The sequence below is a fragment of the Protopterus annectens genome, chromosome 7.part1 (assembly GCF_019279795.1).
Source record: "Protopterus annectens isolate FY-2018-M chromosome 7.part1, PAN1.0, whole genome shotgun sequence".
In the NCBI taxonomy this organism is placed as follows: domain Eukaryota; kingdom Metazoa; phylum Chordata; order Ceratodontiformes; family Protopteridae; genus Protopterus; species Protopterus annectens.
This window is the reverse complement of record NC_056740.1, coordinates 2,304,635-2,321,891: the sequence shown is the minus strand read 5'-3', so window position 1 is coordinate 2,321,891 and position 17,257 is coordinate 2,304,635.

Sequence of the window (17,257 nt, the reverse complement as noted above, 5' to 3'; positions counted from 1 at the left end):
CAGCATTGAACAGTTAGGACAGCCGAGATCCTATATATCAGTCAATATACTTGCAGACTGTGTTTTTTTAAGTCCCTTGGCTCTGACACACCCTGACAAGATGTATATCAGATAGTGGAGACTGTTAAAGCTGATTGTTCATCTTATCAAGGTAATCAGAGACACCTGCAAGCCATTAACAGGGTATGCTTCTCATTGCAGGCCTATGCATTGCAGAGAGACTGTACATGTAATTGTATACATTCCTACACCATGTTTACATTCTCTACATGGTGTGCAGATTTTGGTATTCAGGAATGCTAATGATTTCTCACCTTATTTATATACTCACAGTGGTCACAGGGCTGACTCTGCACTATATGAAGGCAATGCTGTAGACAGTGCCCTTGTGTTATATTGCAGGGACTGTTTTGAGACAGAGCTACATACTAGTAGAATCGCAGGACTTTGGGTAATTTAGCTAGTTTCTACAGTGTTGTATTGTCAAGGTGTGTAGCTATTTCTTAAATTATGCTTTAATTTGACAGTACAATGGTGAAATGCAGTGACTGATGAATAGTACTTATATATTTTTATGTATTTACATTTATCACTTCTAAAATTGTTATGCTATTAAAAGTAATTTCATTTTTATATCATGCTTGCACACTTTATGCTGATAATGGTAGGTCCGGGTTTATTGCCTGTGTTGCCAGTAAAAGGAAAAAGTGTTCTATTTTTGTATTTTTACTGGACTGGACTCCACAGCACTGGATGAGGACACTATAACAGTTTGGTGTTACCTATGTCATGCTGCATGGATACTTTCTAGATTGTTAATGCAGAAAAGTACTGCAAAGTTTAAACCTGTGTTATATCCATTACAAAAAGGTTATACTACCTGTGCTGGTCATTGAGTTCAAAATATACCTGGGAATTCAATAAACTCTGTGTAGGCTTACCAAGAAGCCTACATAGCGTTTAAGTGCTTGTGTGGTGAGCAGCAGTGCTAATTACATATGTATGCAACACACCACATTTAAATGTAAACAAGCACAGTTTCATGGCCAGCAACAGTGTTGCCAGCCAGGAAACCATGTAAAACAACACGAACACATGATGATATGTGTGATGCCCCTGCACTGGCCCAGTAATCAAGGAGCCTCAGTCCTCAACACTAGTATCAGTGCGGGATGTGCACATTGGGAAGATGACAAGCATACACACACAGTACAGTACAATTTCCCTTAAGAGCACACAGAGATCACAGTCAGTCTGGGGCTGGTTTCTCCCTCTTTCTCCAGATCCACAATAAGACTCCTCACTGGCACAGCTATAGGGTTACGATCTCAGCTGAGTGGTCAAGCCAAAATCTTCAGCAACTTCTCTGTCCAGCCAGTGCTTCATGTCCCTGCCCACGTAACTGACATGCATACACTTTGAGATTTGATTTATATACAAACACACACACACTCCTGGGGAAGGCTGGCACAAGTTTACTAGCTATGTCCCCTTCTGCCCAGACTTAAAGGTAGTTTTCACTGCCACTAACCACCATTGCTTATCAGCTACTATAAGGCCCTTACCAAAGGGTGACCAATCCTACTGTGTGATGTTACTATTATCCAATTGGTAAGTGTGACCAAAGCTTGCAAGACAAGTCACTAAATACATATGCAAGTACTCTAAGAGCTTAAATATCTCTAAACAAACCAGCCACAATTAAAAGGTTTAAATATATTTAATAATAAATAATAACAAACAGAAAATACTCCATAACTCAACATTGTGAAAACAGAGTTCAGAATCACAGGAAATATTTTAAAACAACATTGCAGGACAGTCTCAAATAAATGCAGAAAACATCTAAACTAACCTTTACTATATTCCTTAGTATCTCTAAAAGAAATAATATACCTAAATCTTACTTACAGAGCAAGGCAAATATGATGAGAAGTGCTGAGTAGATGTTTTCAGATCCAAGACAAGATACAAAATGCTCAATCTCTGACAGAGTTCCCAAATTAATATCAAAACATTACTGCTGGGTCAGCTGGATGACATCACTGTTTGTCACCTGCCTCCAGTTTCCAGACTAAACAGATACCAACAGAATTTAACATTTCTCTGTGAGGAATACTTATCTCTCAGAAGTTTGCCTAGAACTGGAAGTCATAAAACAATTAATACTTTTACATTTGAAACATAGTAATTATTTCTATTTCCAGACAACAGGAAAACATCTAGCTTTAGATATTGTGTATGTTTGCTGCACTGAAAACACTTTTAACTTATTTTCATAAAGTTTTGCAAGTTAACTCTGTATGTTCAACTTCTGCTATTAATATAGTTTATATACATTTCTGTTCTATTCTAGTAGGTACACTGTGGTTACATTCTTGAAGCTCAGTACATAACATACAGTTCAACACACACTTCTACACCAGTAGTTTAATATCTGCATAACATATAGCTCTCTTACATTTGTAAGACAAGTCTATAGATCATATTAATATTCACAAATGACATGATTATTTACAAAATTCCAGATAGCTCGGCTGGCAGCATTTCAGTTTGTCACCCCTCCCCCCCACAAGAATTCAAGCTAGTTTTTCAAGTGACCCTTGAGAAACGTTGCTTGAGAGGGTTGAGCCTATCTCGGAATAACTTACCCCATTCCCTGTCTTGAGATTCTAGCTGCCTTGGCATTGCTGACGCCAGTACCATGCTGCACTGTCCCATCATATGCCTGCAACCTCAGGCTCCAACATAGTAATTTGGGATTTTCCTGGCTGGCTCAGTGTAGCCATAGATCCCCCTCGACTCCTCCTCCCTTGCACTGCAAATACTTGGCACAAGGGCTGCCCTATCATGGTAAAGTTTAATCATGTTAACATGGTACAGTTTGTTCCCCTGCCTCCTGCCTAGCAGTTTTACCATGTAATTAACATCACTGACCTTCCTTACTACTTTGTAGGGTACCTCCCAAGCTGCCTGCAGCTTGTTGTGTCTGACAGGAATGAGAACCATTACCTGCTGCCCTACAGCATATTCTCTAGCTCGAGAATTCCTGTCATACCAGACATTTTTCTGCTGTTGGCCTTCTGCCAGGTACTCCAGGGCCAAGCCCATGAGTTTCCTGAGCCTTGTCCTGAGGTTTAGGACATATGCCACAACAGACTTTTTGTGGGATTCACACTCACCCTCCCACTCATCTCAAATCAAATCTAGAAGTCCCCTCACCCTATGCCCATACAAAAACTCAAAGGGTTAAAACCCTGTAAATTCCTGGGGAACCTCTCTGTAAGCAAACAACATATGGGGCAAATATTTGTCCCAGTCCCTCTTAAACAAGTCTGCAAATGCCTGTAGCATCATCTTGAGTGTAGCATTTAACCTCTCAACAAGACCCTTAGTCTGGAGATGGTAGGGGGTGGTCTTTAGGTGCTTCACCCCGCAGTACTTTTACAGACAAGCCAGCAGGTCTGACATGAAATTGGCATCTCTGTCAGTCAGTATTTCTTTTGGGAAACCTACCCTGCTGAAAATCTCTAACAAAGCATTTGCCACCTTTTCTGCCTCAATGGAGGACAGAGCCACTGCCTCAGGGTATCTGGTAGCATAATCTACTACCACTAGGATATACTTTTTCCCTGTAGAACTTGGGGTACTCAGTAGCCCCATAATATCTATAGCTACCGTCTGAAATGGCTCCTCAATCACAGGCACAGGCATCAAAGGAGTTTTCATCTTGTCTCCTGCCTTGCCTACCTTTTGGCACTGCTCACAGGCCCTGCAGTACCCTGTTACATCTTTGAAAATTCCAGGCCAATAGAAGTTCTGCATAATATGTCTCTTTGTACATTTTATGCCCATATGACCTGCAACGGGAATATCATGGACTATGGCTAGAAGTGCCAGATGGTAGGCTCTGGGCACTACCAACTGCTGTATTCTCTCACTTTAGTCCTCCTTCAGGGGTCCACTCTCTATATAGTAACCCTTTGTCTCAGTATACAGATTCCACCTTCCCTTGAGAATCAGCATTAGCTACCTCCCTCAGGCCTTGTAATGTAGGGTCTGAGAGCTGAGTCTGTCTCAACTCTTTCTTTGGTGCCCTTCCTAGCTCCCCTTTCACAGGAAGTCTGATATCCTCTGACAGCAGTGCCTCACTGTCAGCCTGGGTACTAATAATCACCTCTGCCCTTGCAGTCACTCTATCCAAGGGAACATCAGTACCCACAAGCAGCTGTGGCTCACCTTCAGTTTCACTGCTGCAGGATAGCTCTCTCCCTGAAGTAGCCACCTCACCAGTCCTGGCTGCAAGTGTGTGGTCTGTCTGAGTCTCCTCTAGGCTACCAGACCCACATGCTTGTCTCCAAGCCTGACTGTGTGTAACTGCATGCACAGAGGCTATTGTTTTATCAAAATCATTCCCTATCAGGACATCTTCAGGGTGGTAGTTTAGTACCCTTGTTGTCTCAAGGCAACTTACTGTTGCATTTTGTCATTCCCAGTTAGTGGTTCTCCCACCTTTTGTTCCCCACCAAAAGAAGTGTATTAATTTTTATAAAAGATTTGTCGATGATCTTTTTGTTGTGTGGGAAGGTAATCAAAATGAATTTGAACAGTTTATATTGTATGTTAATGGAACTACTTTCTAAGATTCAAGCATGATATATCTAAGGAACAGATTACGTTCCTTGATGTAAAATTAAAGAAGGACGAGCAGGGTACAGTATATACAGAACTATACAGAAAGGAGGTTAAGTGTAATAGTTACTTGCATCGTAATAGCATGCATCCTCCATTTATGTTTGGAAATATAATAAAAAATCAGACGCAATGAGTAGTTAGACTAAATACTGTACATGATAGGATGTCCGAACAATTAGATGTTGCGGTATCTGACGTTTTAAATAGGGGTTACCCAGAGTCTGAAGTCCGTGTTGCTAATAGGAGCATACAACAGCAAAGACTAAGCAGAGGGCTTCAGCCCTATTTTGGTGGTGTGAGTCAGGATAGAGTTAGAGCAGGACCACAAGTAAATAAAATGAGGTGTATGCTTACCTATAACAGGAACACTGAAGCAGTAAAGAATATTATTAGGCAACATTGGTCAATTTTAAGGGACGTCCCGGCATTAAAGGAAATAGTAGGGAATCCACCAGCTTTTGGGTACAAAAGGAAGAACACTTTGAAACAGATGTTATGTTACAAGGAGCAACTCAAGGAATTTTTTAAGGTAGAAAATGTGAAACAAGGTACATTTAAATGTGGGAATTGTGTTTACTGCAAGCATATGTTCACAGAGAAATCCATTACACATCCCATGACAGGTAGAGAGTTTGTTTTACATGCATATCAGAATTGCAACACAAGCAATTTAATATACTTAGCCAAGTTTGAAATCTGTGATGATTTTTATGTGGGCATGACAAACAGGACATTTAAAGAGCATATAGCCTGTCATCTCAGCGATATAAGACATAGAGTAGTTACAAATGCTCTTAGTAAACAGATTATAGAGAAAGGTGATCAACATAGTTTTACGTTTATGATTTTAAAAGTAATTTATAGACCATTGCGGGGTGGGAATATAAAACCTTTAACTGAAAATGAAGAGATGAGATGGATTTTAAGAATGAGAGCGTTTGTACCACCTGGTCTTAATGACAGTTTTACTTTAAAGCCTTATTTAAATATGCTGCATCAGAAGGTGTAATTAGAGTCATGTGACTTTTTAAAATGTATTTAAGTTATGTAGTTTAATTGATAGTATTTTTTTCACCTGAAGAAGCCTTGAAGGTGAAAGTGTTTACTTGTGAACTTGAACCTGGATTAAACATTTGTTGTTTTAGAGTGTTGCCAGTTTTCTTTTTCTTTTTGGATTTGATTTTGTGACTGAGAACTGGTTAACTGCCTCACAGCTGTTTTTTTGGATACCTTTTGTTCCCCGCCTTGCCTCTGTGGACATCTATATGCTACATGGCCCCACTGGTTGCATGTAAAACATTTAATCTTAGGTCCTGGATATGTACCTGGACTAGTGGCTTTCCCTGCTACTGGCGGACTCTGTTGGGGCAGTCTGCGCTGCCCACCATGGGTTCCCTTGCACCCATGAGCAGCACTGGGTGTCCCTTTTCTGTGCGGTGATGCCCTGCTTGCTAGGTATAGGTCAGGTATAGGTCTCCCTTCTTCCACAACTCATCTACAGTAGTGCATTGTCTATCAGCTAAGCAGATTCTCATGTCCTCAGGCAAAGTTCTAAGGGCTTGTTCCCTCACCAAAAGGTCTGCCAGCCCTTCAAAAATGGTGATTTGACATCCACTCACCCACCTATGAAAATAAATGCTCAGTTCAGCAACATATTCACACACACTTTCATGTGCCTTGCATCAATGCTCATGAACATTTTTCCTATAAGCTTCAGGTGTTAACTTAAAAAAATCTAGCAATCAGTTCTTTACAACATTAAATTTAAACAGTCCATATCAAACAGTTTGGAAAGAACAATTACAGCTTTACCATGGAGTAAGGGGTCAGGAACTGTACTCAGAGTCCTTGGTCAAAACTATACTGTTTACATACCCTCTCAAACATATGAATGAAACTATCACAATTATCCCCCTCTGTAAATTGTGGAAGAAATTTACTGACCTTTGTTGCTTCTGGGGTTTGGTTACTCCTTTCCCCAGTACCTCCATGACTCTGGTGAAGAGTCAGCATCTTCTTTTCATGTTGCCTCTGCCTCTCCCTCTCCTCAGCTTCCAGCTGTCTCAGTCTCTCTGCTGCTTCTATTCCCAGATGCTTAGCCTCCAACTCAATTCTCTTTAACTCCAGATGGATTTTTAAGTCATCTGTGGAAAGATTAAGCTGTCCATTTTCTGAAAGTTGTACATCTCCTCGGCCAGTCTTATTGTCCTCCTGGTTGCTATTCTCTGATGCAGCTGTGACTAAAGCTGCAATCATGTCTGCTTTAGTCAGGTTGGCATGCACCAGTCCTTTAGTCTGGCACATCTCAGCCAACTGTCTCCTTGTCAGCTTGCCATAGTCCTCTGCTGACATGGTTGCCTGCTCTTCCTGACTAAGGTAACAAAAAAAAATAATTATGATATGAACTCTGAATGTTCACTGCGTGGCTGATTAAGAGTACAAACACCTTCAGTGATCACTTTACACAAGCTAAAGGAATTCAATATGCACACCACTACAAGCCAATTAATATGTGATGTGGCTATTTCACTACAGTCAACCAATTAATATGTGATGTGGCTACCCCATCACTGCCAAATAATTAATATGTGATGCCCCTGCACTGGCCCAGTAATCAAGAAGTCTCAATCCTCACCACTAGCATCAATGATGGATGTCCACACTGGGAGGATGACAAGTATACACCCACAGTACAGTACAGTACAATTTCTCTTAAAAGCACACAGAGATCACAGTCAGTCTGGAGCTGGTTTCTCCCTCTTTCTCCAGATCCCCAGTAAGACTCCTCACTGGCACAGCCATAGGGTTAAGATCTCACCTGAGTTGTCAAGCCAAAACCTCTAGCGCCTTCTCTGTCCAACCAGTGTTTTGTGCCCCTGCCCAAGTAGCTGACACACACACACACACACACACACACACACACACACACACACACACACACACACACACACACACACACACACACACACACACACACTTTGAGATTTGATTTACTTATAAACACACAGACACTCTTGGGGATGGCTGGCACAGGTTTATTAGCTATGCCCCCTTCTGCCCAGACTAAAAGGTAGTTTTCATTGTCACCAACCACCCTTGCTTATCAGCTATTATAAGGCCCTTACCAAAGGGTGACCAATCCTACTGTGTGATGTTACTATCATCCAAATGGTAAGTGTGACCAAGACTTGCAAGGCTACTTAAGAGTGGCCTGTACAGTGTCACCAAATACATATGTAAGTACTCTAAGATCTTAAATATCTCTAAACAAACCAGCCATAATTAAAAGGTTTAAATATATTTAGTAATAAATAATAAAAAACAAGACAAGGCTCAATAACCCAACACAGTGATAGAGTTCAGAATCACAGGAAATATTTTAAAACAACATTGCAGTACAGTCTCAAATAAATACAGAAAACATATAAACTAACATTTACTATATTCCTATCTCTAAAAGAAACACTATACCCAAATCTTACTTACAGAGCAAGGCAAATACAAATGACAAGTGCTGAATTCATGTTTTTAGTTCCAAGACAAGATACAAAATTCTCAATCTATGAGAGAGTTCTAAAATTAATATCAAAACATTACTGCTGGGTCACCTGGATGACACCACTATTTGTCACCTGCCTTCAGTTCCCAGGCTAAACAGATACCAACAGAATTTAACATTTATCTGTGAAAAATGCTTATCTTTCAGAAGTTTGCCTAGAACTGGACGTAATAAAACAATTAACACGTTTACATTTGAAACTTAGTAATTATTTCTGTTTCCAATGTAAATAGGAAAACTTCTAGCTTTAAACATTGTGTCTGCTTGCTGCACTGAAACTTTTTTTAGCACATCGGAAAACACTTTTATCTTATTTTCCTGTAGTTTTGCAAGTTAACTCTGTATGTTCCAACTTCTTCTATTAATATAGTTTATAAATATGTCTGCTCTTTTCCAGTATGGTACACTGTGGTTACATTCTTGAAGCTCAGTACATAACATACAGTTCAACACACACTTCTGCACCAGTAGTTTAATATCTACATAACATATAGTTCTCTTACATTTGTAAGACAAGCCTATGAATCATATTAATATTCACAAATGACATATGATTATTTACAAAATTCCCGATAGCTGGGCTGGCAGCATTTTGATTTGTCAAAATATGCACACCTGTTTACCTATGGGCAAAGTAAGTCAGAGTTCTTGTGTAGAAAGCCTCAATGACTACCAGAGTTATTAATAAAGCAATGTATATAGTTCTAACACATTACATGAAAGTGTATACAGTGCAGAGTAGTGTAGAAACCTGTTTCAGGCATACTTAATAAAAACTGTGTAAATGATCAGCATGGGTATATAGACTGCAATATAAATAAATAGTCAGGAGAAGAGTGTGTATTGAAAAGGGAAGCACAGATGAATTGCAGGAATGAACACAGGGGGAAGAGGACAAGTGAAACATGGTAATGTGCAGCAGATGAGGGCATGTCAATGAAGACAATTGTAGCATGAACACTAATCTCAAATTAACATGATACAGTACGTACTGCACAGTTATTGTATATTATGTGACTGTCACCCAAGGTGACATATCAATGGAAATGATTCTTTGTGATATGTATCCTGACATGAACAATGGACAGGACATATATCAGAGATGGTACATACAATAGGGGTTAGTTACATAATGTAAAGATGTGCAAAATGAGTTACCTGAATATGAATGTAATATCAGCATAGTTCTCAACCAACCAACCAACCAAGTGGAACACATACTAACAGGCTCATGGACATTAGACAGAAGCATGCACAATCATGGACAATGACAGCATAATACCACCAATAATCTCATGTCTTTGAATAACAAATGTGAGTGTGAGTGATCATAGATGGTTTTGCAAGAACACACTTATACAACTATTACGATTTGCCAGCAATCTCTGAGGAGATTCAAGCATAACTTCCTGCAAATTAAACATCTGATAGAGGTATTAGGAGGGGCACTGTTACACCTGTATTTAAAATTATGAGTAATCCTGGCTAGTTGACAGGTGTACATGCCATATATATGACACAATTCACACTGTCATAAATGTAACCCATGCCATCAATGTTGTCAATCAGCTATGTAATTACTGTGTGCATCACAGGAGCATGTATCACACATGCATTTGTTATAATACTTTGATGGGGGTTCTACAACATCAACCAGCAATATTTATGCAACAAAAAGAATACTTAGGTATGACTAATAAGATGCATCGGAGCTCAGTGTGGCAAATGCAGTACGCTTGAGTAACTCAACCCTGGAAGATGTGTTGGGAGGTAGATGAAAAAGGGTGCATTGTACTCAGTTGCAGGTGTGATTAGGGCTGAGAAGTATGTTACTATAATGCCCTTTAATGTGGATATCCTGCACATACTCAGGAGTTGTTCTACATACAAAGGAGTGCTCACCACTGTGGGCACATGCTGATGGATGTTTCACATACCATCTACCTGAGTACACAGGTCACATACCACTTGGTCTGCTCATTGGGATGTGCTGTCTGTATTGTAATTATCTTGTGTATTTGATTTCATAATGGAACTAATTCCACCATGATTTTACTTCATCTACTGTGTTCCCCCCATGGCTTTGGCAGTAATCCTTTGTGTGTGTTGATACTATCTGCATTATACCAGTACCACACTTGGATTCAATGATTGTCCATAATTTGCAGTCTTCCACAAAGCTAGTTGGAGAAATGATGTGTAAGTCAGTTTTGACATCTGAATCTTAAATAATGAACAGGAAAGGGCCAAGCACAGAGCCCTGATGTACAGACCTGGCCACTGGACTCTAGACAGAGGTGGCTTCACACATTGCAACATATTTATTTGTCATGTATGTGATCCATTTGTCTACCCACTTGGTGATGTAGGTGTTTATGACCACTTTAGACAGTTTCTCTGTAATACCTATTCTGTGGAATTGTGTCAAATGCCTTAGCTAGGTCAAGTTACACAGGATGATAGTGTTATCATCATGCATGCCTTTGGTTACTATCTTGAAGAACTGAAAAGATGTAACAGACATAATATAGCCTTAACAAATCAAAAATGGGCTTGGTACACATTCGGGATATTAGCTGTGTCTTTTTAGAGAAGGTCGATTATGACTCATTGGTCTACATTACAGATGAGGAGTGTCAGGATGTGTCTATAACTCCATGTATCAGATAATGGTCACCCCCGGTCAGAAGGATCATGGATATACACCCTTCTATGGGAACATAGGCTGCCTGGAGGCTGTGTTAACGTATGGATAGAACTGTGTATGATAGGTCATATTTTGAGTCATGCTATAGGCAACATATGATGTTGTTAGGGCCTATTGAGTCTGTGTTATTAGACGTAGAGAGTACACAGATGAAATGCCTTCCTTAGAATAAAAACTGTGTAATGCTTGAATGTAGACTTTGGCTGATGGCCAGTGGCAACAGGGGGGTGACATGTGAGACAAACTGTCTGCTAGTGGATTGTCTATTTCCTCCAGTTGGGTATGTCTGGTGACATCTGCATACAGATCTGTGCTTAGTTGTGTATTCCCCTTAACATTTCACATGTACTAGAATAAATGATTTGTGAAAAGACCCCCAAATACAACATTGGCCATTCATCACATTTCACACACTGTTACTAAGCACACAGTTGTATAACTGTACTATCATGTACTTACATCACTTGCACAACATACGCTTATATATGTTTAACTGGAAGTTGTGTTTGATTGGGCTGATGTCATATCAGAACACATTAGAAATCAGTTGTTTGTGGCTCATGCAGAACATTTCCTGGCATAAATGCTAATAGTCACATAATGGTACTGCCAGCCAACTCAATAATCTTTGGGTATAGCAACAATGAATTCCACAAGCTTGCAATTACATCAAAACATGTGATACATTGGTTGTGTATATCACAGCATAACAACATGTGTATCAGACAAGAATTATGTGAGCATGTAATCAATATAAATTGATATTGTCTGTCACAGAACATTTAACGATAGTATGTAGACACATGCACACCTGTGCTATACTGCAAGTGCCACTGTGATGTTGGAATATGAACTGTGTAGAAGGTTGATCTGCTGCACTACAACACATGTCCTAATATGCCAACAGTGTACATAATGTGTATCATACCATGTCAGTAGTTCTCAGGAGGTGTATTAGTACATCTGTTATATAAGGAGCATGTACTGCAATGGCATCAGTGGCCAAGAATACAATAGCTCACATCATAGATTAGAAGACTGTCTTGCCGCCATACTGTACAATATTGACATGTCAACTGTTAATAGGGTCATAGGACATTATTAGACTAATTGTCCCTATATCTATATTAGGGAAGATGGTAATACTGTTGTGCATAGGTGTATATTTGTTGGATAACATTATATCCTGCACTGTTCATATGGGACATGTGCACTATGCCATGATAGAATTAGCAAACACACATGCAGTTGTCTGGAGATGGACTGCAGAGACTCAAGGAAGGACTCTGTTTCATGATGTGTGCATGCATATTTGACATGAGGAGATCCTTCACTCCTCTACAGGAAGGATGTCATGTGGCCAGAGGAAAAATGAGGATGGTGGATGCATGGGCTACATGAAAGGTTCCACAAGTGGTAGTGAAATGAAGAGTGATTCCAAAGGCCATACAATGACCATAATGTACCACCAAACACAAACATACAGAAGTAGACTGGGCCTGATTTGAACATTACACCTGTGTAGGTATAGAAGATGAATGTCATGCAAATTCACAGTAGCAACACCACATACGTCTGAGTGTAACACTGTCATGTTGCACTTTATAACATAATTGTATGCTGAGGAGAACATGTTGGGAGGGGTATAGGACATGGATTTAGAGTCACTTCCCTGCGTAAGATTGTTTCAGATGTGATAGTTGTGTGTGTGTATATATATATATATATATATATATATATATATATATATATATATATATATATATATACGCAAGTTGCCTGCTGTCAGATTAGAACCTTAATGTCACTGCCTCAGCAAGGGTTTGTCTTGAATACTTGTGATGGAATGTAAAAAGGAATAGACCTAGTATTTTTTTTAAACCATTGGGTCCATTCCTTTATACATTCCATCACAAGAATGTTTTGTTTCATTTTTGTACATTCTATTTCTGTTACTTGTTTGTCTTGAATACTATCAGAGTGCATGTTATACAGAATACAGAATTACATCATCATTGTATGCTACAATGAGATGTTTGGAATAGGGTTTGACATAGTTGTGGACTCACATATCAGTCTAAAAATTGACACAATAGTGATTGTTGACTGCATTGAAAACAGAACCCCTATGTAAGGATTTACAAAACACAGTACTTAATGCAATCACCACAGCACATCTGGATTTTATAGCGCCAGACAACACTTTATAAATGATGACATCAACAGTGTCTAATGAGAAGAGGATGCTTATAGCAGTGCCCCACATGCAGCTGTAAAATGGTCTCTTGAATGTCAACCAACTGAACAAAAACACACACAGCAGTTGACCGCAATGAGAACAGAACCTCTACCTAAGTACACTGACTAGAGAGCTCACTATTTGATGTAAGTGCCCCGGCACAAGTCTGCCTTTTATACTGTTGCTGGACAATTTATAGTGGATGACATCATCACTGGATGTTTGAGAGAAGATGTGGGGAGGCCTGAATGAAATGGATGGCTAGACATGTACAACTGTCAAAATATTTGTACTCAGTGGAACTGTATTGCTAACTGTATTATACACAGTTATAGTCTTCTAACTACACACATACACAAGTTGACTGCAGGTGCAATTAGAACTCCTACTTAACTAAGCAAACAGACGAGAAAACTCAGTATTTAATGTAAGCACCATAGCATAAATCTGCCTTTTATACTGTTGCTGGACAATTTACAGTGGATGACATCAAATCGGATGTTTGAGAGAAGATGTTGGGAGGCCTAAATGAAATGGATGGCTAGCCATGTACAACTGTCAAGATATTTGTATTTGATGGCCTCTACTTTATTGAAAAAAATATGATTTCTATTGGTTTGCTGTCCTCAGCACAAACATGCTAAGCAGAGAAGAGTGGCAGTCAACAATTTGGATAGTACTGAGTGTAAGAAACACACCTGCTGCCTAGTTTACTCTGTGGCAGCAGGTGTAAATGCATTTAAATGTTTCTTTTGAGCTCAGATGATATATGGTTGGAATCCAGGTGTATGCAATCTTTTAAATATATATTCATAATGTCATGAAATAATTCTTTAATATAGTGTAACACTGTGTTCCTTAGCACAGTGGGTTTAAGCAACATTGCATGAAGTTAACCACACCATGCCATATGATAGGAAGAGCCATTCACTGCCACTAGGCATTAGTGCATGATTGTGAAATTCAGTGCAAACACAAAAACAAAAAGTGAGGGGCTTCATTAGGGCCGTTTCTGCCACATGTGTATTGTGTGATTCTATTTTTTGATCAGATTAAAGGTGTTAAAATGTGATAGGAAAGTGGTGAAATACGGGGCAAGCAAGGGGAAGAACAAAGGGAAAGCAATATAGGAATGTACAGCAGGGAGGTAATAAAGAACCATAGCTATTCACTTCATCAGTAGTGAAAAATGAAAGTATATGTAGAATATTGGCTGAATTTTGACTGTCACCTCAGCAAAGAGGGGTGATGGCAATGCAGTCATGTTGTCTAGCCAATTGGCCCAAATCAAGTGTGCCAAGAAGACACATGTGTGATGTGGAGAGCTATGTATGAGATGGTAATTTTTTTGTGTGGGCAGGTGCCCATTTTTTTATTTTATTTCAGTAAGAGAGGAATGCTGGGTAAGGAATGTATGTATGTCAGGGTCAGGTAAATCAGGTAGGTGAGGATGCAGATGCAGACAAACAAGACAAGACACAGGAACAGTGAGGGACACAATAGATTGGGGGATACCATAATAGGGGATAGGGAGGGGACATTGGATGCCCATGCCTGTCAAATGTGGAGACAGTGAGAAATTAGTCCTTACCTGCAGAACTGTTATCACTATCCCCTTACTCTGATGGCTGTTGGAGTGCTTGATGTCTTTGTTTATACACCATAATAGACAGCATCCTCTCTCCATCAGGTGGAGGCATGCACCAGTGGTGCTCTCCATGACCTCATGCACCAAGCCTAGCATCTCCTGGCAGGTGGCATAATCCCCACCTCTGCCAATACTTATGGAGGGTTCTGCTGCACCAGCTGCTAGGGCAGTGCTCCCAGGCTGGGTCACAGATATGCTGTGCATCAGTGTAGACACTGGTGGAGTGGGGGCAGGCTCAGCTGGGTCTACCTGAAAAGACCAAAAGCCCACTTACCCGAAGATGACAAGACAGAGATGCCATTCATAAATCTTCATTTAAGAGAATATTCACATAACCGAGACGTTACCCAGGGAAAGGGACTGGTCGGTCAACTTTAGAAGTTTGCCTTTTTCCACATTATAGTTCGATGTCGGAGTTGATATAATTAGTGTGTGTGTGTGTGTGTGTGTGTGTGTGTGTGTGTGTGTGTGTGTGTGTGTGTGTGTGTGGGGGGGGGGGGGTTGGTTGGTTCAGATTGCTTCCATGTGCTTTCTTGCTATTGTTGTCCGACTGGTTCCTTTCCCTGGGTAATGTCTTGGTTATGTGAAGATTCTCTTAAATGAACATTTGTTTATGTCGTCTTGGACTTGTCATCTTCAGGTAAATGGGCTTTTGGTATTTTCAAGTAGACCTGGCTCAGCCACAGTGGTTGGTCTACCTCCTTATGTTGTAAAGCATTTTGTGAGTTGTCAGAAATTAATGAAATCAAAATGTTGTGATCACACTTATAAAAATAAAAAAAAAGAGTTAAGAGTTGAGGTGAGAGGAAAAAAATGATAATTAGTGCCATCATGTGTGACATACAATAAAGTAGTACAATATAAAGAATTTGTTTCTACTTTTACATTTACAAGAAAAGAAAAAAATGCTGTAAACACAAAAAACTCCCAAAACAGCAAACCAGTCCAGTAACCACCACCACTTGATAGTAACACAGCTCACAATAAGGCACCTCAAATCCAAAACAGGTTTATTAATGCCACAATAAGTTGCAAAAACGCATTTTCATCGATAAAACGACTTCATTATTTACTTTTACATTTAAGTATACTTTTTAAAGAACTACAAGCTATAACTGATGATTTCACCAAGTAATCCTTACAATATGCATATATTGCACATATGCTTAATCAAATAATACAGATTAAGTTAACAAGAGGGCATATATGCCACTTCTGTGTTGAAATTATTATGTAATATGTTTAGATGATTTTTACTATATATTTGTTACTTGTGGTATTTGAACCCACAATGTCTGACTACAGTATTAGAATTAACTCCTACATTTGGTTTGTACTACAGACTGAAACATGCATGATTGATTTTATAGTTAAGATATGCATGCTTAATTTGCCACTACTGTATAGAAGAGCGATACTTTACATACAAATAGCTTTTACGTTGTGCTACATACATACATACATACATACCCCTTGCTTCCTTTAGTCTTTCTAAATGCTCAGCATGGGCTTCCCCTCTTTTTTGTTATCTCCTGGCTGGCTGTAGAATGAAAAGGAGAGAACAAAATAAGAGCATTATGCATAAACAGTCTTGCTTATATGCAGCTTTCTATCCAATTTCATTTCTCTTTATCTATATAAATACACAACTGCAGGGTACCAACAGTTCTAAACTGAGCCAACCACTGGTTGAATGTATAATCCCCTTGTAACAGCCTTCAGCTGTGGTGCTTTACAAGGAATTCAATAAAAGTTCTGGACTGCTCGACACTTCACCTTTGAGCCCTAAATTGGGCACCTTCCTTTCTACCTCCTAACATGTCTGCTCAGGGCAAATAGCAGCAGTTAAGAGTGTTTTTCCACCAATTTTTTTCCTTCACTTTTAATGCTGGTACACAAACATGAACAACCATGCCAACCAAGTTTGCACAATGTTAAGCAGAGATCAACAGCGCCATACAGAGAGGAAAGCAAATTTTGAAATAGGAAGGTTAATCTGACAGTTGGCATTGCTTTATCAGTTGGTTGTTGATGTACCTGTTAGTTGATTTAACTTTGCAAACATGTATTTGGGGGAATAAATTATATGACTTGACACATTTTTTGGGTGGCTTTACACTCTGATAAAATTAATTTGTGCAATGTGAAGTTCAAACTTGTGCACCATAAACAAACATATTCTTCCACATAAGTGATTTTTCATCCTTACCACAGAAGAAGTGCTTGCCAGACATGCTCATTAATTATATATAAATACACATGACAGAGTGAGGGGTTAACCATATACATATCTGACCTGACAAGGTCTGTTTTATAAATTTATGTGGGTATGAGTTTCACTGGCATCCAAAGTCCCCCCAAGGCCAGCAAAGACAATTATAATTGTAGAAGCATATCTGTCAGTATACC